General features: G+C 40.1%; 1 protein-coding gene and 1 long non-coding RNA gene across 3 annotated transcripts in view; one reads left to right on the forward strand and one right to left on the reverse strand.

Moving 5' to 3' along the window:
- Nucleotides 1-23,513, reverse strand: part of LOC308065762 — a 541,432-nt gene that overhangs the window by 268,951 nt on the left and 248,968 nt on the right. The gene's annotated exons all lie outside the window — the stretch shown is intronic.
- The window catches only part of PDZRN4 (PDZ domain containing ring finger 4), a 259,477-nt gene that overhangs the window by 105,908 nt on the left and 130,056 nt on the right, over nucleotides 1-23,513 (forward strand). The gene's annotated exons all lie outside the window — the stretch shown is intronic.

Consider the following 23,513-nt stretch of genomic DNA (forward strand, 5'->3'; position numbering starts at 1 on the left):
TAAAATTGTAATAAAATGAGCTAACTACATCACTAAAAAGATCTGCCGGAGAGAAGGTAAAACAATGCAGAGAGAATTAAAAGTAAAAGGCTATTCATCTGGGAACCTTAGAATCAACTGAATGTAAGTACCAGGCAGTACTTTTCAGAATACTTTTATATAAAAAATAAGTATATACGTACATATATACATGGCGAGGATAGTCTCCCTAGGTTCGTTCTTGCTTTGAAGATGAGAGTTGCATTAAAATAAAAATTCCATTCGGGTTATTATCTCCCCAGCTGTCTGTGCAGACCATGGGGTTGGCCTGAGAATATTCTCATTACATGTGCTGGAGCAGTTAGTCAGTGATTGATGCTGTATTAATTCACAGCACAGACGCTTTGCCTTTGTTACTGAACATTAGACAAATTAGTTCTTACAAATTCATGTCCCACCCCTGTTGCATCCACGCTCACCATTCTGGCTGGTTAGTATTGCTAATAACCTTCATTCAGAATGAAGCAAGGCATTAGGAAGGAGGAGTTTGCTGAAGGAAGGGGCAGCAAACAGGCAGCAGCCACTGAGTTCTAACAATACATTGCAGGGCTCTAGTCATTTGCCAGCACAGCTCAGCGCAGTAATGACAAACGATCTTTTCATTGTCAGACCCCCCAAATTAATTTTCCCTCCCACTTTTCATGAGGCCACATTCATCACGTAGATTGTGTTAAACGTACTTTTGACAGGACAGAGAAAGAGGAGTAGTAAAATAATTTGATTCTAGTAGCTTCTTATCTGGGGAAGTAAACCGATGGGATGATACCTGTAAAGGTAAATATTGCTGTAGATGTTCCTGAGATAAATCTGCATTAAGATTTTTCACAGCATCTGGGCATAGGGTGGAGCACAAATGAATGAGTAGGAAAGCAGTGGAAGGAAGGTGGAGGAACATTTTTAGCTGTTCCTGCTGACCTGGGAGTTAAGCCCTGCTTTGTACAGAGGGCATGGCAGCTGAAACAGAGTGTGCATGGTTTATGTTTGTAATATTATGTAGAGAATAAAATTGCTATTTTTTAATTCTCTTCTTTGAAATTGATTATTCAGAGATGTTTTTCAAGTATGCATTTATAACTCATTAAATTTTTGCTGTACATTGTCTCTTTTTAGCCATTTAGAAAAATGTAGAAGGTTATGTTGAATGGAGGATAACCAATAGCTTTGTCAAGGTCAGGAGAGGCATGAAAGCGTAAGGAGACAGAGGACTCCCAGCACAATCTAGTTGCCTGAAATATTCTGCTTATGGCTGGATTAAGTCTCATTAATTGAGCGTAAAAGCATAGTGTTTAGTGCTTAGAGTGCAGCTGCAGTTGATGTAAGGATTCTTGTGCAGCAAAATGCAGAAAGTGCACTTGCTGCAAACTTGTCTTTAATATTTTCAGTATATGCTTGTCCCTCTGTATTTCGCTTGTGTTTGTTTAAAACAGCTTTAATGAACTGAACTGAAAACTATAGCTTTCTGGCCACAAATCGTTCAGTGCAAGGTGCCTTAGTGTTAGCCTTGGTTCTGCACAGATCCGAGACTGGCCTCTCCATTCCCACCAGCACTGGCACTGGTTAAAGACATGCAAAATGTCTTCCATATTGGGTTGACGCTTCCTTGATCCCTGTGGTCCAAACATTTATGAACATTTCCACATTTTCGGATGGCTTCCTGATGTTTTGCTGACATCCCACGTCGTGGAGCTGCTTGTTATTCTCTTGGAATCCTGCTGCTCATTTTCACTAGGGTCTGATGCCGATTGCATGTGAGCCATGCAGAACTTTAGGTGTGGTGCAAATGTGAATTCAATATAAAGATGCCATTTTCTTCAAGGAAATATCGTTCCCAGGTTGTGCTCTTTCACTCATCTCTCACCCCCTCTGCTACTATACTCAAATATATAACTTTGGAATTCTTTGGTGTTTCGTATAACATGTTGAAGATAACATACTTTGGTAAATTTTATAAATATATATGTATTTAAAATGTTGATATAATTCATACTTTAGCAATGAAGTTTACACTGAATATTATTAACACTTGTAGCCAGGCTTTGTGTCTCTGGTAAGTCTTCTGTGCTTCTTTTCAATAATGGCATCTATGTTGCAAGGGAGGTAGAAAAGGTGGAGTAGAAAAGTTCCTATGATCTGTAAAGGTTACCTGTTAATCAGTGGATTGCTTAGAAAACAAATTCTTTGAAATTTTAATGTTACAGAAATAGCTTCTAATTTTTGTTCAGGTATATTTGGAAGAATAGTATTTGTTACAAAGACCATTCTATTTAATGCATCATTTAAAAAGTGTGTGTGACAATACATACTTCCCATAGAGGTCAAAACATTTTTATTCTGTTTTCCTTCAAAGTCATAGCTGTTATGTTGTCATAGACCAACAAGTATTTCAGCAATATTTCTGTATTGTATTATTCTTTTGCTGGTGACAACTAGATAATACCACATTAGTGAATGCAAAACATATGTTTACCTTTTTGCAGAGCCACAGCATTAAAAAATAAGGCTGTGAAGCCAAGAAGTGGAACTGAAAATAGCTGCCAGGCAAAATTAATAAAAGGGTGGCAAAGCAGAATTAGAGTGAGTTGCTCACTTCCTTTAAAGGTCATTGCCCATCTTCTTGCCAGTAAAGATACAGGGCAGAAGCAATCACTGCAAAACTTGTATGTTTTCTTTTACTCGGGGAGGGGTGTGTGTGGGTGTATTGGGGGTGTGGGGGTGTGCTGGGTGTTTTTGGAGGTGGGAGGAAGCATTCTGATGTCTGTCTTGGAGTTCTCCTGTTTACCTTTTTATGTAATTAGACAGACCAGATTGGTATTTAGTCTTGTTCTGACAACAGTAAATTAGGCTTAACTCTTTAATTACAATGAGAAGGAAATCACCTTTGTGATATCCTTCAATTAGCTCAAACAGCTGTTAAGTTATAATTAAAATTTCACATGGATCATTTGAGGTTTTGGAATGTTTCCATTTAATATAAAAAACATTTGCATATATGCATTTGCTTTTCAACAACCTTTTCTAATCTGTTGGTGCTATACCAGGAAAACCGATACCTTATTAAGCAATATCTTTCTGTCTTTATGAATAGACAGCTGGTTCTAGGACAAGGGAAAATAGAAATAGAAGAAGGTGAACAGAAAATATCAAAGCTCGAAGGTGCACTGAAGCTAGCTCAAAAATAAACTTCCTTTTTTCCTATCTTCTTTCTCTTTTCTTATATTCTTTCAGATTCTAATACAATTTTTAGAACAGGGAGCAATACTGTCTGGAGATGAGCAATAACCCAAACACATATACCCATTCTTCTATTGCAACCTCTTGCACCTTTTAAGGACCAGACTTGTAGATGTTTTGATTTAAATAACTGCAGAAATATTTCACATCCTAAAGAGAATTGTATTCTGATCTAAACCAACAAAAATTCCCAAAATACCAATTTTACTTAATGGATAAAAGTTTGGTTTTGTAGTAGCTGTTGCTGCTCCCTGCATCAGGGTGCTCAACCAGTGAAAAAGTGGATTATATCAACAGTGGCAAGCACTGTTAAAACCTTGCAACAAAACGCTGTGTGTATTTCAAAGTGAGTGAACCAGAAACTGAATTGGACTAAGCATGCTAAGATAAGAAGTGGTCTCCATACAATTTGTTGCTCTTAAATTACTTAGAACGGTAAGTTCAGAGAACATCACAGGTGGAGAAGTTTGCCAAGCATGAGAACAATAGAAAGAACATCATAAATTAGATAACTTTTTGTCATTCTCCTTTTTTCTCCTCTCTAGTCTCAGTGCTGTACTAGTTGTTTAGTTTATCATGACTTGAAGATACTTTACCACATTCTGAATTTGGGCTTATGGTGGTTTGACCCTGGCTGGACGCCACGTGCCCACCAAAGCTGCTCCATCCCTCCCCTCCTCAGCTGGGCAGGGGAGAGGAAACATAACGATGGGATGAGATAAGGACAGGGAGATCACCTGTTACTATCATGGGCAAAACAGACTCAATTTGGGCAAAAGCAATCCAATTTATTACCAATCAAATCAGAGTACGATAATGAGAAAATAAAAACTAAATTAAAAAACACCTTTTCCTCACCCTTCCCTTCTTCCCAGGCTCAACTTCACTCCCAGCTTCCCCACCTCCCCCCGCCAGCAGCAGGGACGGGGCCTGGGGGCTGCGCCCCGTCCCTCACACCTGTCCCTGCCGCCCCTTCCCCCTCAGGGGGAGGCTCCTCACACTCTGCCCGGCTCCAGCCCGGGGTCCCCCCCACGGGGCGCAGCCCTTCAGGCACAGACGGCTCCAGCCTGGGTCCCCCGCGGGGTCACCAGCCCGGCCAGCAAACCTGCCCCAGCCCGGGCTCCTCTCCCCACGGGGACACAGGCCCTGCCAGGACCCTGCCCCAGCACGGGCTGCCCACGGGGTCACAGCCCCCTTCGGGCACCCCCTGCTGCGGCGTGGGGTCCCCAGGGGCTGCAGGTGGGGATCTGCCCCACCGTTACCCTCCATGGGCTGAGGGGCACAGCCTGCCTCACCAGGGGCTTCCCCAGGGGCTGCCGGGGAACCTCTGCTCCGGGCCTGGAGCCCCTCCTGCCCCTCCGTCTGCACCGGCCTGGGGGGCTGCAGGGGTGCTCCGCTCACACAGCCTCACGCCTCTCGCCTGCTGCAGTTGCTGTTGCACAGGTTTTCCCCCCCTTCTTAAATACGTTATCCCAGAGGCTCTACCACTGTTGCTGATGGGCTTGGCCTTGGCCATTGGTGGATCCATCTTGGAGATGGCTGGTATGGCCTCCATTGGACTTCTGGCATCTTCTCACAGAAGCCTGTAGCCTCCCCACTACCAAAACCTTGCCATGCAAACCCAATAGGCTCTACAAGGCCATCACTGAGTCAGTAATCATTGTTTGTTTTCTAAAGAATAGCGTTTTTTACTCTTTCACATTTGATACTGGTTTGTCTGTACATTTTCACAGTGATTTCTGCTAGTTTCAGCAAATATTCAATAATTAAAGCTAGGTTTTGTTCTTTTGTAGGTCTGTGTGTTGGGAATAGGAGTATTAAACAAAGTTATTTTTGCTTTTCTTTTTCTGGACAGAAGCAAACTTATGTGGCTTGTCCTAAGCCTCATTATTCGAAACAGTGAAAGTTCAGGGGTCTGACAGTATGTGTGGTAGCTTATACAATTCAGTTTTGTTGTGTGGATTGACAAAGTAAAAGCACACGCAAGTGTTAAAGGATGGAATTAGCATAACATTTATTCTTTTAGTCAATCTCATCTCTCCTTTTTTCTTTCTTTCTTTCTTTCTCTTCCTATAGCTAACGCTGATATTAGTTCTGTCTTAATTTTCTTTGAAGTATTATCATACCATGGAGTGCTGTTACATATTACATACTAAAAAGATACTGATGGCTTAGGCCAAGTCACACACCATCAAGAACTTCCACTTCACCAGAGACAAGGAAATTTTTGAAGGCTTGCTTCTAGAAATTGTGCAGTGTGATTTCAAATTAATATTTTATCAATTTTATATACTAGTTGAGTCATTAAATCAATGGCTTTTTAATCTTAATTTTTTTAATATGGGAGGATGGTGGTCTGCCTTGCTCTGTCTCTGTTGCATTTTATTTTTATTATAACTTTGATGTCTTATTCAGAGTGCCACAGTTAGTCAGCATTATTTTTCTGCTGCTATTAGAAAGCTCCTAGATTTAGTTTTCTAAAACTGTTGTTTCTGTTATTTTAAGATTGTCTGTCTCTTGAAATACATTACCTGAATACTTGTTTTTAACATTGTATACCAGAACTTTAAATTTCTGTATATGTAAGATTTTCTTAAGCACCTGGATTTGTAGGAGCTCAGTGGAGGTGTATATATAAGTTGAATATATGAAGGTGAGTTGGGGTGGCTGTAGTACAATTTTTGGGAGTGTGGAGGAAGTGTGTGAATAATTTCCAGTGGCTTTTCACCTCATGGGAGGAAGTTTTTGCATTTTGGAGGATATCTGTCACCTTTATGAGTATTATGAATTCTTGCTCTATGTGTTCCTTCTTTTCTGGGATTTGACTTTCTTATTTCAGAGCCATTGAAAGATGCACAGGAAAGGACAACTTGTCATTTGGAGTGGCTGCTTTTATAGGCTTTTGCAATTCATTTTCAAACTGGGACATAGGCTACTGTGTGTTTATCTACTCTGGTAAAGGAGAGAAGCTGAACATGGATGTAATTGCAGGCATCTTATTTTCAAAGGCAGAGTTTCTTTGGTATGAGCTGTGAAGAGCCCATACCTGAATTATAGATGGGTACATTGTTAGGTGGTTACCAGCTCTTATTATCTGGGGAGGAAAAAACCCAAGAGTAAAGGCTGAGAGAACAAACATTTATTCAGTGAGGCATGAAGCCTTGGCACCCAGCTTTTTGTTTCATTTATCTGTAGCTCAGTAAGTTTAGATATGGGCAGAAATAGCAAGTGCAGTAAAAATTTTGCTTGGATTTTCTTCTTTGTTTGTTGCGTCTTTTTTTCCCTGAGAGCAGTGACATTTTACTTGAACGGCAAGGATCGCATAGTTAAGTTTAGGGACATCTGCTTTAAGTATTCCTTAGAAGCTCTGAGTTGAATTAGTTCTTTAAAATGTAAGTTTTGTAATTTTTGCTATATTCAACAATAGATTTTTATGTCACGTGGATGTTTCTCCAAAGCTTGTACCACATAAGGTCTTCTGGAGGCGGATGTTGCTGTCATTTTGTCTAAATCAACTCAATAGAGCAATGTTATTACAGATGTGCAGGCTGGTGTGTGGGCAAAGCCTTCTATTATCATTGGCTGCTTAACAGAAAGCAGCAAGGTGCTGGTTTTCATATAGAGAAAGACTCAGTGTTATGTTCCTGGATTTAGATTTTTGATATTGGTGCACAACATAATACTTTAATACTTGCATATCATTAGTTTTGTCATAGTGTAACACCATTGTGACAAATGGCATTAAGCTAGAGTAACACAGTGGAAAGTCAAATGTGATGTGTTTTGTCTTGTTTAGAACAAAACACGAGTGTTCAAAAATACATTCATCAGTGTAATTAAGGGGCATGCACAGGGACTTGGACTTAATTCCTAACCAGGAGATAGTTGAAAATGGTCTGCATGGATATTGTGTGATTAAAGATTTTTAAATAGACTTTGATTACATCTCAAACCCAGTAAAGATCACGAGTGAGTGTAAAACTGCGTATCTTTATTTTCCAGTGCCTACATTGCATTGATTAGCGATACCATTTGCAATGTGCCACGCAAACTGATGCAGCTAAACTGACGGAAAGGAGAAAACAGCATTAGCTAGTGTCTTGCCATGTTCCACCAGACAAGCTTTTACATTTCTGATGTCCAGAGGCTTGAAATATTTTAATAGAACCCTGGCTTGTAATAAAATTTGAGAGCCAGGCATAAGTAATTATGTCTTGTATTTACATTGTCATTGAAAATGCTAATAAAACATATCTGTGGGTTTTCCCTTTAATGAATATAACAATAAAACAAAATCATTGCACGAGTCCCCCACTAGCTTTAAAAACCTAAAAGAGAAGGTTCATCAGTTGTCTTGATGTCAGGCTTGTTTGTTGTGAATTATGGCCATTTTTTGCAATAAAATTTGGTTTGGGGGAAGAAATGGATGTGCAAGCCTGGTTTTATTAGTGTGACTAAATATTGTGGAACTAAACCAAGGAAATTCTTGCATACTGTCACAGTTTGGGGCCATATGGATCATAAACTCCTCTACGCATATTTCACTTGCAGACTTCAAATGGCATTATCTCATCACAGAGTGAGGAACAAGGCATACACTTAACTTAAATTTAGAAATTGTTCTCGTTACTGAATGTCAGATAAAGGCGAAGCTTTTAAATAGGAGTCTCCCTGATTTACTACCTTTAATGTGCACCGGAAGGGATGTGCGAAGCACATCATTAGAGTGACAGGGTGAAAGGGGCAACATGTTTCTTCTGTTACAATGGAAAGAGGATGAATCTGGCACAGCTCTGATGTCAGAACCTCCATCACCTTTCTCACAGATGATGTAGATTTTAATTGTACTCTGGGCTGATTCACATCGCACCAGCTCCTACGTGACATTGAGATAGATGAAGCCATTTGTTGGCATTATCAGAGCCAGCTGTGTGCTTGGCTGCAGCTACAGTAGGCATTATATCTCATGCATAATCCTCTCATTGAGAGAGGATCACAAGCATCTGAACCATATGGCAAATAATTTTATTATGATCAAAAAAAGGACTCTTGAAGCTAGTTAAACTGAAGAGTCCTTGAAATTCAATCAGAATAGGTTTTTATTTTCATGTAGCATTATCATCTTAAATTAATTTTTAGCTCTGGCCATCATCTGTGATATACAGGAGTTTTGTTTTCCCCCAAAAGTAAGAAATTAATGTTGTAATTACAAGAAGCAGCAAGCAGAATTGCATAGCTTGATTTTTTTGATGTCTGAAGAGTGCCTTGTGGATGTTAATGTCTTTTTTCACTGATTACACACGTATCACTCAGAAGCCCAAATAGGAAGTAGGAAGTGCCTGAAATTAAAAAAGCTGAGGAAGGGGAGAGAATTGCTCACATTAAACTGTGGGAGTGCTGTGTTGATGTCTTAATGACTTGCTTCCTGAGGGCTGTTAGCAGTTCCTGGGGATGAAAACATACAGCCGTAGTAAGAGCCCACGAGCCATTGTTCTTTACATTTAAAAATTAAAAAATCATGTTTTAATTAAGTCAGTGCAAATGGGTGATGAGGAAGAAGAGAGAGGCTTCAGCTCTGTGCAGAGTTACTGCTGGGCAGCTGGAAGGGAGGGAATATGGGCATCAGAGACAGTAGCATCCAACCTTTTTAGCCTAGGAATGAGCAATAGCAACTCTCAGCAGGGTGAAGGTATTGCTCAGGGGCCTGGTCCTGTTTCCTTTTGAGTATACAAGGGAAGAATCTTACTGATCTCTCTGGCCACCCCTGCATAGAACAGCCATCGTACCAAGAGGCAGACAGAGCAGGTACTGGCTCAGGACAGGGTTCTGTGGCTGCTGGAGGATGCTGTGTTAACGGGGAGGCAGCGTCTGCTGTTTCAGAGCTACAAAGGCAGAAAGCGATAACACAAATCGTGCTGCCTATGAATAGACTGCTTGCCTACTGGAAAAGACGTGCTATTGAGGACTTGGCCCTGGGGACACAAGCAGTTTCCACGGGGCATTTGGTAATAATGCACATGGCCTATCAGCAACTTTCATGCTGCAAACTTATGGAACACAAATAAAGGCTCACCAGAGCCAAATGGCAACAGCTGCCTTATCTGGAGGATACCTTTTTTATTTTGTACTTTATTGACAAATAATAAAGCCTTTAATTGGGCTGTGGGAAGAATATAGCCGTGTAATTTACAGCACCTTTAATTTTCTAGTGCAGCATGCCTGAAGCAGATTGGGGTGGTTATTGCAGCCTCATGAGTTAAGCAGAGGTCCTGGCTGAACCCCTGAAGTACTGTGAAAGGTGCATCTTTATTCTCACATTCAAAAAGTGTTTGTGTGTGTCTTGGGGGAAGAATAACAAGGGGAGGAACCCCTGTTTTTTCTGTGATAAAGTGGTGATTAAGAATTTGTGACTTCAGTCACTAAGATGAGAGTCAGCAAAAAATCCCCAGCCCAGCTATTGCTCCGAAGGCTTCCCCTGCAAACCGCCCATCACTCTCAGCAGGATGCAAAGCAGAGCTCTGCTCGCCGAGCGAGCTAACAGGGAAGGATTGCCTTTGCTGCAGCAGCTGCTGAACTGAGACTTTCTGGATCATGAATGTGTGTAAATATGTCCAACTGTTTGCCCTTCACACATCTTTGGCAAGTTTGGAGTAAAAAATATTGCACTGCTCCATTAGTTTCCTTGCCTATTACCATAGCAGATGCTGTTAAGAGCACTGAGATGTGTTCCTAGGCAAGCTTTTCCATCTAAAATAGGGTAAAGAAACAAAGGCTGTGGGGGCCCCAGGTAGTATCTTGAAATGGGATATAAAGCAAGCTTTGGCAGCAGGGCATACCACAGTGTCCACTGCAAAGACACAGGGGTGGGTAGATCTCCTTAAGCAAAGCAGAAAACGCTTGTAGCTTTGGGGTGTTTGTTCTGTTCTGAACTCTCTCTCCAGCAAAATAACAGCTATTTTGGAGAGTTTGTACGGGTTTGATTCCTGATTGTATCTGCTGAGTGGCTAAAACGGCTGCATTTGGATGCCAAGCTATACTTCATAAGGATTTCACTGGCAATGAAGGTTGTGTATAAATAATGGATGAAGAAGGGTGACAGGACCTGAACACTTGGGGCTTGACAGATTATCTTGTGATGTATTGCAATTAGATATGCTTCAGTGTCACTTCATTTATTCAACTAGTAAGGGTGCGTAACTCTTAGATCCATTTGGAGGCGGATTTATTAAGAGCCTTAGTCATGTTCTCTCGAAGTTTGAAATTGATTTTTGAACAACCTTAGCAGCTTTCTAAATCACTTTGCTCTTAACATGTATGTGGTTTTTTTCTCATCTTTTGTAAGTACTTGGGATTTTATTCACACATAAAATAGATTACTTTGTTTATTTTTAAATGTCTATGGTTTGTCTACTTTGCTCAAGGCGGGTAGTTGCTAGATGAGAGACCTCTTGGTTGGTCAACAGATCAAACTGGCCTTTGGGAAGGAGTTGTACAGGTTGTTTGTACAAGAAGTGGGTAGATAATTGTACAAGAAGTGGGTAGATAATAAACCCCAGAGACCTTATAATAAATTGTATTACCTAGAATTGGGCCACCTAGTGGCTAGTGAATAGGAAATAAGATTGGCAAAAATGAATGCCTTTTTGCTTTTTAAATAGTGGTAATGAAAAAACCTGGCATGAAAAGATGCAGAATAAAATGCTGCAGGAAATGTGAGAGTTCAGTTCTGACTTCTTTGTCACAGATGGAGCCTCTTGGACTGTTGGGTTAATGCAGAAAAGTGGTTAGTGTTATGATCACTCTAACTTTCTAATCTACCTGAATGCTTTAATCCTGTTTTTCTTCCAGGTATGTTTCTCTCTGTCATAAATGCAGATGTGGAACGATTTGCCTCAAAGGTGTCCCCAGCCTTCCCAGGCTGCTGTAGGCAAGATCTTTTTTTCTTTGAAATCATCATTTATAAAATAAACTGTATTTGTCTGCTTGGAGTATTTCTTGGCAAAGGAAGCGGGTGTAGGACAGCAGGTGGCCACAGAACCCAGTAGAAGCTGCAATCCTCCAGATAATCAACAACGTCCCCCCCACCCACCACCTCCTGCTCCAGCACGTGCCAACCAACAAACATGTTACTCACTCCATAGCAACCTCCTTGTTCTTCAGATAGGAGCTTAACATGGTTTGAGGATAAATTACACTCACAGCAAAGTTGATCCAAACCAACAAGGTTTCAAAGCATTTGCTCATTCGTGTAAAAGCTGATGATAATTGATGGACGACCGGCTTGCAGGACCCTGACAGGCTGGTTGCCTGCCCTTTGCACTCTGCCAATTCAAGCCTTACAAGTGTGAAATAGCCAATTACTGGAATACCTATTGAAAGTAATAGGCCAATGAGCAAATTGCTACTGTGGGATGCGGTGGCAGTGTAGGTGGAAGAACGCCAAGATAAAGTTCTGCTCTGAGCAGCTGCTCCCACCACAGCTTGGTAATGCTATTGGATGACCAAGCAATGAGAGGAAGGTATTTCCCCATTCCAACTGAAGTGTCCTGCCTTGTATTGACTTAAAGTTTATGATGCATGATACCGTCTTGTTACCCAGATCCTAATTTGCAGAAATAAATCCTCCTTTTAAAAGGTAGTTAAATAGGTAATAGGGATAGTCACGGCCATAGATTTTGTGCAAAAGCATTAAATACAATTTTTGCTTGGAATGAAAAGTCATATAGTGTGCAGAGTGTTAATACTTGCCAGCCATTTGCTATTGACAGAACAATTTATCTTGATAAAGGACAGTGAAAAATTCCAATCTATTCACTGACATCACATTATCAGCAGTAATATATGACTGCATCTAAATATAAGGTTCAGTTCTGATACAGCTGAGGGGTTTCTGGTAATTTTCCTGTAAATATATTGTGTACTGGACAATGAAAAAATGTCGCTTTTACCATGTAATTGGATGACCTATTTTTATGTGAGATTTAAAGTTTTACTGTGTTTAATGGGATAAACCATAATGTTTCCTTTTTGGATAACCTGTTTCTTTTTATAAGGCTTTAGCAATAAAAAGGGTATTACTAGGTTTGACAGAGCAGAAATAGTAGACAAAGAAAGATAGAAGCTTAAATATTACTCTGGTAAAAGAAAGGTTCTGTGACCACAGAAACTTGCCACAGTGGGGGGAAACAATCTTTCTGAAAATAATTGTTGTGAAGACGTCTTCTGTCAGTAGTTAGCTTAATGTAGATAGTATGTGTTCTTTTTGCCAGGACAGGAATGCTTATCGGTAACTTTTAGGCATGTGCTTCTTTGCTTTCTTCGCAAAAAGATATGGTTCATAATTTTAAATCTTATTAAGAAACTGGCTTATTTAATTCAAAATATATTAGAAAGAAAACTGGCAAGTAGCTTTGGAGGAACAATTTCAAAAGTGGTTTGTAAATTATTTTATGCAGTCCATGGTTCTGTAATCGGAAAGCAACTATTGTGTAAAGGCCAGAAGTGTGAATGAAGCCAGTGCCAACGCTCTGTATAATCCATTTTTTCAGTTGCCAGTCACTTCTTTGGTGCTGAAAAGAGAAATGACAAATGACATCTTGCTGTTTGCTTTGAATCTCCTATTAACAATCACCAAGTCCATTTTGGATGGAAAGAATAGAAGGTGGATTCATTTGGTATTAAACAAGGATCAGCCTCAAAACTAAGATTATGATTGCAGTCAGTGCAAAGTATAAAAAAAGATGAGCTAAAGACACAGGCATTTTGATCATGATTGCTTTATTACCTTTAAATACATGGCATTGTTTTGTACTATGCTTCAAACTCTGAGGGGAGATCTATGTTCACACTGTGTTTTCTGCTGAGCATATCTGGTTGTAAAACCCCTTTGTGTGGCATTCTGCATGAGGAAGAGAGCCTCCCTGATTATCTCCTGGAAAGATAGTAGATATAACTCACCCTGTGAAGATTTCCACCAGAGGCATTTGTACTGTCCTGAGGCTTGAAAAAAATTATTAGGCATGTGCTATGCAGAGAAATAAAGTTTCTAATGACTGGAGCAGTGAAAAGCTAGACCAAATCTGAATAGTTTGTTTCCGTTGTAAGGAATAAGACAGGTACAGGAGTTTCTATTAAATTTTCATTTGTGAATTCCTTTGCTTAGTTAAGGATTTTGTATGCTTTAGCAGACTTGGGACAAGGAGCCCCACCTTGGTTCCTGGGAAAGAGGGAAAATGTTGATATTTTTCCCTTTCCTCTCTTTCTTTGATCCTAGAGGGTCTAATTTGTTTTTTCAAATACTTGGTTGCCCTGGGAGGAGAAACAGTGTCGTATTATACACCAGATCATTTGTCCTTCCCCAGTAATGGTGCCTGCTGAGTGCTGTTTTATTGGGCAAGGCTGATATCCCCAGACTAGAGCAATTCTTCTGCCATTCTCTGGTTTGTTAACTCCTCTCTGTTGCTTCTCTGAGAAGTTATGAGGAGGAGCAGAGGTGTCATGCTTGCCTGGCTGCAGACCCAGTGGTGAATAGAGGCTCATGTTGGGAAGGTTTTCTACCCAGCCATGAGAGTAGAGCTTGCTATCACTGAGGGTGTCTGTTCCTCAGGAATTGATGGCCTGGCTCTCAGCAGGAAGAGCTTCCTATTCTCCTCTGGCAAATGGATAGCTGGAGTACTCTGGGGATTTAAGGGCCTTTGCTATATATCCTCCTCCTTCATTTGTTAAAACTGTGTGGCAGTTCAGTGTCAATGGCATGACATTCAAGGAAGGGAATAAAGGCTGATTCGTGTTAGTAGTCCTGTCCAGTGTTAAGGGCAGAGAGAGGGGATCTCAAGAATTGTTCCAGCTGCTTCATATCTTTTTGTTGGGGACCTTATAATTACTTTGGAGGTTTTTTTAAGCTTCTAGACACAAACAAGAAAAATGGGCTGTATACCCCTCAAATGAATGTCCCAATATGACAAAGCAGAGGGAGTTCCTTTTTCCTGGTAGAAGTCTTGTCACCTTCAATGAAAAGACTTTTTATGTCTGTAAGGGAGCAAGTTCTGCTATAAATCTTAAGAAATAATGAAGAATGGACAAAATGCTGCAACCAGTCCTGCAGGAAAAAGGTAAAGAATCCCCTGGGCATTTTTGACCTGAGGAGGACGATGGACACTGAAGCGATTAGACATGGATAAATGTGGAGTATCCTGACTTGTGCATTTATGTGCCTGTAAAGACTTAATCCTGAAGTAGTACTGGTAGTTCTGTGCTGGTTTCCCCTGCCATATTCTAGCATTTTCCCTCTTCCCTTTCCTGGGTTTTTATACATTTCATCCAACTCTGACTGGATTTATGTCAGACAATTTGACTCAAAAAATGAAAATATCACAAAAGGTGGAAGCAGATATGTTATCATTGTGTCCTTATTTCTTCATCTTTCACAAATACTGTCCATTTGATCTTGTGACCTGTGAAACTGGTGTTGCAGAGGAGTTTAGGCAGTGTGGTCCAGGAGAACTTCCCAGTAGGTCTTGTCGGCACAACACTGGAGTTGCAAAGTGGTGACTCAGACTTCTCATTTTCAACACACGAATTGACCCCACAAATATCCCCCTTGTTTTGCAGGTTATCCATTATCTCATCTATGTTGCACCTGGACTGTCTGCTTCTCCCCTGCCTCCTGTTAGTGTAGCACCACAGTGGCACATTAATGAGAAGCAACCACTTATTTGTGAAGTAGTGTGCTGATGGTTTGCTAGCAAGTATACTTCAAGCTGCAGTAAAACAGTCACCTCATGCTGCTGATCCCTAGTGTGTCCTGTTTTACAGGCACACAGCATGGGGAACTTTTCTTTCTGTCCTTGGAATGTGTTTCTTTGCAAGGAAGCCTAGGTGGGGCAATAGGCTGTCTCCCAGGGCTGGGCTCACTCGGAGGCTGCAGGTGTGGTGGTGGCTATGGGGGAATCTCCCTGCTGCAGTGCTGGCACTGACTCCTTTGGCACACCATATTTTCAGGGAATGTGTCTGTGACTGTGTTTTGCCCCTTTTAGGTACTTATAAAGCCTGTTACCAGGCTAGCATCTCTTGATTTCAAGCGCCTAGTTGTAAGGCTGTAGTATACTCTGTTGGTCAAAGGCAGTTCAGCTAGGAAATGGAGAGCAATTCTCTACTTGGGTTGCACTGGAGACCAAGCAGTCACTAAAGCTCATCCTGGCTGCCTCTGCTGCTGAGGAGGGAATTGTGCCGCCAGACTCTCTTGCATCTGCTTGGAGCTAGATGATCTTTAAGGTCCCTTCCAACCCAACCCATTTTATTCTGTTTGCAGTCTGAAGAGCCTCTGTGACCTTGGGAGAAAACAAGTTGCTTTCTATCAGGGAAACAGATTTAAATTGGGATGCTAACAATACTGATTTGGATTGCTTTTCTCTTCAGTGATTCACCTAATAAACTCACCAATGAAAGATGTTATTCCTGATTTTTGGCATTGGGGCAATATTCTGTTCAAACCTATTTCAATTGTCTGTTAGGCTGATTTAAAAAAACCCTAACACAAAACCCAGCATTTTGTATTAGTTATAGTAATTAATGATGCTCTGCTGAAATAAATTATTATTTCTTATTTCCCCTTTTAACAGTGGATTTCTTGTGCTGAGATAATTTTCAGCTACTGTGTATTGGTTGAATAGAAACAGGAGGAATAATTTGGGATGATCAAGTACTGCTAAGCTGCTGTCTGCCTTAGGTTTTTTTTTTTTTTAATCTAGCAAAAGCATAAGAAGCACCATAAAATAAAAATTGGGAAAAGAAAAAAAAAGTAACTTGAAAAAAATTTAATGCTTGTGAATTTTACTGTCTCATTACAGACATGATGTAATGAAGTAGTTGAGCACATGAGTAACAAAGTAGTGGAGATATTTGAATAGAGGACATGAGGATTTAGTCCTAGCCAAACCAAAAGCTACTTTAAATCTCTTGATTGATCCAAATCTGTGTAGACTGAGTAAAAAAAATACAAGTTATATTTGTATCTTGGCTTTCACCCTGGTGGCTTTCAAACTGCCTTTCAATCTCTGTAGGTGAACTGATCACTCACACTACTGCACTATAGCTGCTCTAGGGGGTTTGGTTTAATAATTTTGGGGAGAAGAAAGGAAGCTTATCTCCTCTATTCAAAAATCAGAGGTAAGTTTTCAGTGTTTGAAATATAAAGATATCAGTTTATTAGAAAGAAGTGAATGTTGCTAATGAATGTGCACGAATCATTCACTGATGGTGACAAACATGTATTTTTGCATTCCTATATAACAAACATGCTCAATTAGCTGCTCTCACTCACCATCACTTCATTTGCAACAGTCATTTTTAACCTCTTTGTCAGCACTTCTGTTCATGTGGCTCTTCCTTTCGTCCACTGTCAATTTGACCATAGCTGCATTTACTCTCATTCTGTATTTTGCCCATATTTTTCATTTCACTCACTTCCCTTACATATTTTGGGGTGCGTTATTTTTTTCCGTTTCATGGTGTTTTGGATTTTCCCCAGTGTAATAATGCCTACTTATGACATTAACAAGGAGTTTCATTTCTTTTCCCAACACAAATAAAGATATCACTTAAAAAAGAGTGGATAAAATCCCATGGTACTTAGTCACACTTCTTCTATTGTTTGCTTTGTTTTGTTTTCATGTCTTTTTGCCTTCATCCATGCCTTTTCATTGTATGGTGTTCAGGCCAATTTCAAAATATTTTCTAGCCTTTATGTCAGCATATCCTCAGATCATGCAATGAGGCTCCCCTAGATAAGCAAGAATGACAAAACAATTATGCTTTACGCTGTATATAGAATTAGAGCAGGTGTTCATCAGCTGTGCCATGCCTGACAGACTGCTGTATCTTTGAACAGAAGTCTGTCTCCACTTACAAATATTTATTATTTTTTAATTAAATAAATTGCAAACAGTCACTTGATACAGGATGATATAATTTTGTATTTGTTTGTGCATGTATTCAGATATTTCACCTTTTACATCAGTGCTTGGCAACTGCCTTCTTTTAAGGAGAAACTGCTCTTCTCTGAGGTTTTTCGAAGAAAAATGAAACCTGAAAGAAATGCTTCCTGTTGCATGTGATGAAATACTGTCCCAGTTAGGTAAAGCAGTGTTTTCATTAAAACTGTCTAAATGTGGCAATTAACCTGGGAAAGCTTTGTGCACAACAGCTTTAAATTTTTTAAGCATTTCTGAATGAAATAAAGCGGAAATCTTCATTTGGTAGCCTGAACCTGAAAGTGGCCTTTTGGAAAAGGTAATGCCAACAGCAGCTGGCTGTGCTGTTAAGGGGTTGGTTTAACTGCCTTTAGGACTGAAGTGACCTTTTCAGAAACTTTGAAGCAAGTATATGAGCACCTCTAACTCCAGTAGTGTGTGCATGTATGTTATAGTTAACTTTACCTTTAAAACTTGCTGGGCTAGCCGTCTTGCACATCTTGCCTAAGCAAAAGAAGGCAGTTCAGGAGCTAATATACATATCAGACGTTTGGTTCCTTATGGAATCAGAGGGAGAAGAGAGGCTTGCAGCAAGAGGAAAATGAATCTGTTGAGTGGTCAGCCAGGCCTTTTCTTTTAACAGATCCCTTTATTTGGAAGAGCTGGGCGTGATAGACCATTCAAGTACAATAGAAGATACCAAGTAATAAAGAATTAAAAAAGATTGAAGAAATCAAATAATTCAGCAGTTTGCATATTAGTTACAAAATAAGGGCAGTAAATGTTGAATGAATGAGTGACATTGAAAGGCCTCTTTATGGTCCAAAGTTAATTTGAATAACATTAATTTACAGTTGACAAATTGTGTCTTTTTAGCGTTGGTAAGCCATCCATTTATTAAACTGTAAAAGCAATGGTAATTAAGTATTACTGCCCAGCAGTGCTGCTATAGTTAGTTGCAGCAGGGACAGGGGTGGAATAACTTGCCTTAAGATGTTAGGGAGAAGACGAATGTTTGCTGTCCCAGGAAGGGAGCCAGGAGAAGCATGGTGCTGCCCTGCGGCCCTTTCCAGCTGCAGCATCATCTTCCTTTTCTTTTGCCCACTGAATCCTTTTGTGGGTGGATTGAGAGTGGGTGTGGAGTGGGACAGGCGAACAGGGTGGGCACTTGATCTTTTGCCTTCTGCTCAATGAAGCATAACAAAACTGCCAGCGCTACTGACCTTTCTTCATCCTTCTGCTGCCAAAAGGCAAGGGAAGCAGCCCTCCTCATCATCCTGCCTTGGGTCTTCATTCAGCCAGCACTCAAAGGAGGCTGGAAACAAACCCTGAGGGATGCTTGCTTCCCTTCGTGCTACCATCCCAAATTATGTCAGCCTCTGCCATGCAGCAACCCCAGCCATCCCACACTGTTTTTCTTACAAAAGCCATGATGTGACCTCCCAGCAGCACGTCACCCTGCCTTCCTGTAAATGTGGTCTCTCTTGAGAAAATGAAGTGTTTGGAGCACAGTCAAAAAGCAAAATCCTCCTGGGGCTGAAGGAAAGGGGAGATGAAGGGAAGGATTTGTGGATACGTAAGCCTGTTGAAGGAGCCAGTGTGCAACACAGCGAGCATGTATTGTCTGAGCTGGGAATGCCGCTAAGGTGTCTTCTGACTGAAATACTTGGATTTAGCACTGTGCTACTTGACATAATACTGAACCTGAGCCACAAAGCTCACATTTTTTTTTCTAAAAGGTTCTCAAAAGTGTAGTATTTTTGTGATGAGTAGTAAGTGTCTGTCTTTCTGTGTGTCAGCTTGGCTGAATGCACAGGAAGCCCTGCGCCCAAGGGTCCCCCTGCACCCCTCTTCTGGCACTGTGGCTGGAGGATAGAAATGTCTGTTTTGCTATCAACGAACGTACCGGTGGGAATGACCATCCTCCTCCTGCTTATTTACCAGGACTTTTGCTTAGTGAGCTGCTTTGTTTGACCCTAAGCTTGATTCCTTAAATAGAAATAAAAATTCTGACGTCAACCTGGGTAGTAAAGAAAGTTTTGTAACTGACATTTATGTCTTCTCCGAAGAATTACCCATGGGCTTCACGTGCAGTTTAAAAGTGTCAAGGATCAGTATTATAATTTCCATTCCTTTTATGCTAGCGCAGAAGTCCCTGTCTATCATTAAAATTCTCTGCTTGTCTGCTGCATATTTCTTATACTTCCACCTGTTATGTCACCCAGAATTCTGATAGAAACTTATTTGGATAATGTCTGCAAGCAAAGAATTTCCCTGAAAAGGTTGAAGATGGAGACACTTTGTCAGGTCCCGACAGGTGTAAATTTCTTAATGTATGAGGAGTATATGAAAATACAAATCATCACTGAGAGCCAGCCTGAAGCAGACTGAAAAGCTGTCATGAGCAATTTTCAAAAAGTATGAGTTATTTGGTTGTCTTCCAGGAGGAACAACTCCACAGGCATAAATTCGTGAATGGTACTTGACAATCTTAACAAGTCCTTCTCTCCCATCACTGAGCATGTGACAGGGGTGCGATAGGGACTGTGTGCTCTCCTCTCTTCTCCAGCTGTGGAGGAGCTGACGTGATAATCGGGGGATGAATCCTGCTTTCACAAACTTGAGTCATTCCTCCAATGAAGCGAATTTCAAGGAACTGATTAATCTGACAGAGTTAGGCCATGTTGGAGCTGATTATTTGCCAAAAGACATTTCATAGATCTGCTTCATTTCCATTTACTGAGAGCAATGGTAGGAAAGAAAATAGCAGATGCTTTGTGACAGGCACCTTGGCTGCTTTGTATGCTCCTCAGTTTTGTACGTTTTTACTTTGGGCGTGTGGAAAGATCATTACTAACTGGATGGGCCTATTCACTGGTGTACGGAAATGGACTTTAAGAAGCATTGTGCATGATTGGCAAATCAGTTCTAATTGAATAAATGTCACGGTCAAAACAAACAAGTGATGAAGATGAGAAAGCCCTGGAGTTGTATCTGCTTCAAATCATATTAAAGGCTGTTCAGTAGCAAAGTGCTTCAGGGGGACTATGCAAAATTAAAGAGCAATGAAGTTGCTGTGCAGTTTTAAACCAGAAATATCTGTGTTCTCAACTGAAAGCTAGTGCTTAGGAAATATCCTGACTGAGGTGGCCAAATTAATTTCTCTTTTGTGTGCAAGTGGACTAGAGCAGGTGAGGTGGCAGTTTTCTGATGGGTAGGAGGGCATGTGGCCTTGAGCCCCTCACTTCCATCACAGTGAACTGGATACGATTAACATGATGAACATCTTATCATATTGGCTGTGGACATACAGCTAATAACAAAAGCTTGTCACAAAATTATATATAACTACAGCTCTGAATCGTAAAAGAATCCTATGTAAAGATCTAGCTTTATTTTTTTTTTTTTTTTTTTTTGTCATTGTGAAACTTGCATGTAAATAGGCTACAGGAGACCTCCAAATTTTTTTCTGATTTTGTTACCTCCTCATTAATTTTCACTGATGACTGAGACTCCCTTGTAAACTGGAAATGTAGGTGAATATAAAAATGTACGATGCAGAGCCAATGTGACTTGCTTTAAATTAGGTGTCATGTGCCACAGTATGTCAATAAGTGCAGACTGTGTGTTTTTCAATGTCAAGTCTAAATATTAAAAAATATCGATACAGCAGCTGTCCTAAATCATTGCAGAGAGGGGACAAGAGCGAACACTGATTTGTTTCAGGTAGAATATAAATTGTTAATTTAAAGAAGTATTGGTATGTGGTTTACAGAGTTACCATTGTATTTTTTGGGCAACTAATTGTTGTGGTCTGATTTCAAAGTCATTTAGGGGCTTGAAGGTAGATTTAAAGTTCAGGTGGAACTGCTCAGGTACTTAAGAAGCGTAGAGTATGTTTCTGAACCCTTAAGTGCCTAAACTTCTTGCAGACATTAGCTTTCTGATATTGAAACGGAGATGCTTTTTTCATGCCTCTGTTCTCCAGGTTTTGTTTTGGATTCTGGAGGAGGTCATCTATGTAAAGTCATAACACCAAAATCAAATTATTTAAGCATGAAGAGTAATAGCCAAGTAATTTCTCATTGTAACATCAGTGGTTGATGTTGACAATAAACCATGCTGCTCTCTTTGGAGCATTTTCAGCCAAAGTACTTTATATAATTTTGTTGCAATGGTGGCAAGTATGTGAAAAGACCCATCTGCTTCATGTGAATGAAATGCATCATAAATCTGGTTTCTTGAGGTAGTAAGATGACCAGTTCAATTTTGATGTAATTGTTTTTAATTTATTTTTCTGAAGCCAGTTGATCATTTGGGTACCTGTGTCCATATGAGAAAATGAGTTTTCAAGCATCCAATGATCTGGCTTTGGACTTCTGTTTGGTATGTTTATCTTTACACAAAATGTTGAAAATGAAATGTCATCACTCAATTTGTGTATGGCTGTCAACACCAGGTGAGTTGCCACAGAATTAGAATTACCACTTGCTACTACAGTGTTGAATGCTTTTAAACAATTACTGAGATATGCAAACTCCTACACAGCTGTGTAGTCATCCAGAATGTTAAGAATAAAACAGATTTAGGTGACGTATTTTAAGGTATATTTGCTGTGTGCACTCCCGTGTCCTAGTGCACTGAATGCAAACTGTCCTGGGATGTCTTCTGAAACATCTGAGCAACTCCTTACCCACTCGTGAAGAGCTAGTAGGGCTTGTTGTTCTTGTGCAGCATTAGCCATTGCACATTATAATGAGCTTAGTTTCAAAAAATGTACCTGATGTCAGGTATAAACTTGATTTGAAAATCTTCATGTCAGCAGTCTTGTGTGGCACCATAGCTTGGTAAGAGAAAGCTGCTCACGCGAGTAACTATTTGTGAGACTGGTCTTCCCTGTCTCATAGACTCTGACTAATGAGGCCAAGTATCTCTACTTGTTGCAAATGTGATGTGGAGAAAAGATTGCCAAGTCTTAATAGGTTAGATGATATTATTATTATTATTCAAAGTAGTTTATGTTTTCCAAGTTAGCTGTAAGCTGTTGCACCTATCTTGTTCCTGTTTTCAGATATTTTCTTGGCTAATTTGGTCACAGGGGAAAGCTCTGTTTCTCAAATGTGTGAAAATGACTGCTGATCCTACTGTATCTTTTGAAGGTAATTTCTACCACTGTAACAAGCGAGAATCAAAATGACTAATCAGTTATAAGCCAGCCCTCATTAACTTGCACTAAATTATTTTCATTTGGCAGATAAAATAGCCACTTTTCTACCCTTAATTAGAATTTGGTTTAATAGGATTGACAAGTCAAGCTGAGGGGGAAATGCCCTTCTTAACTGCTTTCAGAATGGAGTAATTTTTTTAACACCAGATTGAATTTGCTATTTGTGTTATAGGAAAAATCTGCCTGGTGAGCAAACGTATTCTTTTTGTTTTTAAAGCTTGCTGGGATTGCCCATAGCAAAATAAGCTTAACTAGTGTTATCTTTAAACAAGTGTGTTTGTACAGTATTGTACTGTACTAAGACTGTAATTAGGATTTTAAAATGGAAGGGTTTGAGGGAAGTAGCCTTTCACTTTCTTCATTCACCTTTCAGTGTCATCATCAAATGAGATCACTTTAAGCAACTTCCAGTGGAGCAAAAAAGGGGTGTTCTATAACACTCATTTCCCCAACATAGTAATGTAATTTTTTTTCCCATTTATGGCTTCCGGAGCACACTGAATCTCTCTTTTCAAAGCTGTTCTCTATACATTTTTTCTCTATTTAACTTGGCTGAGCATCATCAAATTACTATTTTCTTTCACATCCTTGACATTTTTACTCCTGAAAACCTTGCCAAGCAGGGATAGTTGGTGTGTATGCAGCTGGCTCTAGTAACATCCTTTATGCTTCCTTCAGCCTGTGACTTGCTGGGCCCAGAAGTGCTCATCAGGACAGAAGCAGCATACCACCTGCTGCATGAACCCAAGGGGCAGATGTCCCAGAGTCTATAAATATTTGGAAGGATTTTCCATCAGGATACCCTGATGAGCAGCTTGTCACAGTTTTGTTTAATTTTAGCTAAAAATAGTGGAGGTGAACCCTTGTTTTCTGGGATGCTGACTATGAGGTGCCTGCACTGATTGCGGTTAGAGCTAGTAGTTAGGTCAATTCATTATATTAAGTTTTGCTTCCATGACTGTTTCTCTGGACATCCCACAAATAAGAAATAAATCTATACCAAAGCTTCACAGTTCTTGCTTTTCTAGTTGTTGGGTTTTTTTGTT

The sequence above is a fragment of the Falco punctatus genome (genome assembly GCF_963210335.1).
Source record: "Falco punctatus genome assembly, chromosome: 6".
NCBI lineage: Eukaryota > Metazoa > Chordata > Aves > Falconiformes > Falconidae > Falco > Falco punctatus.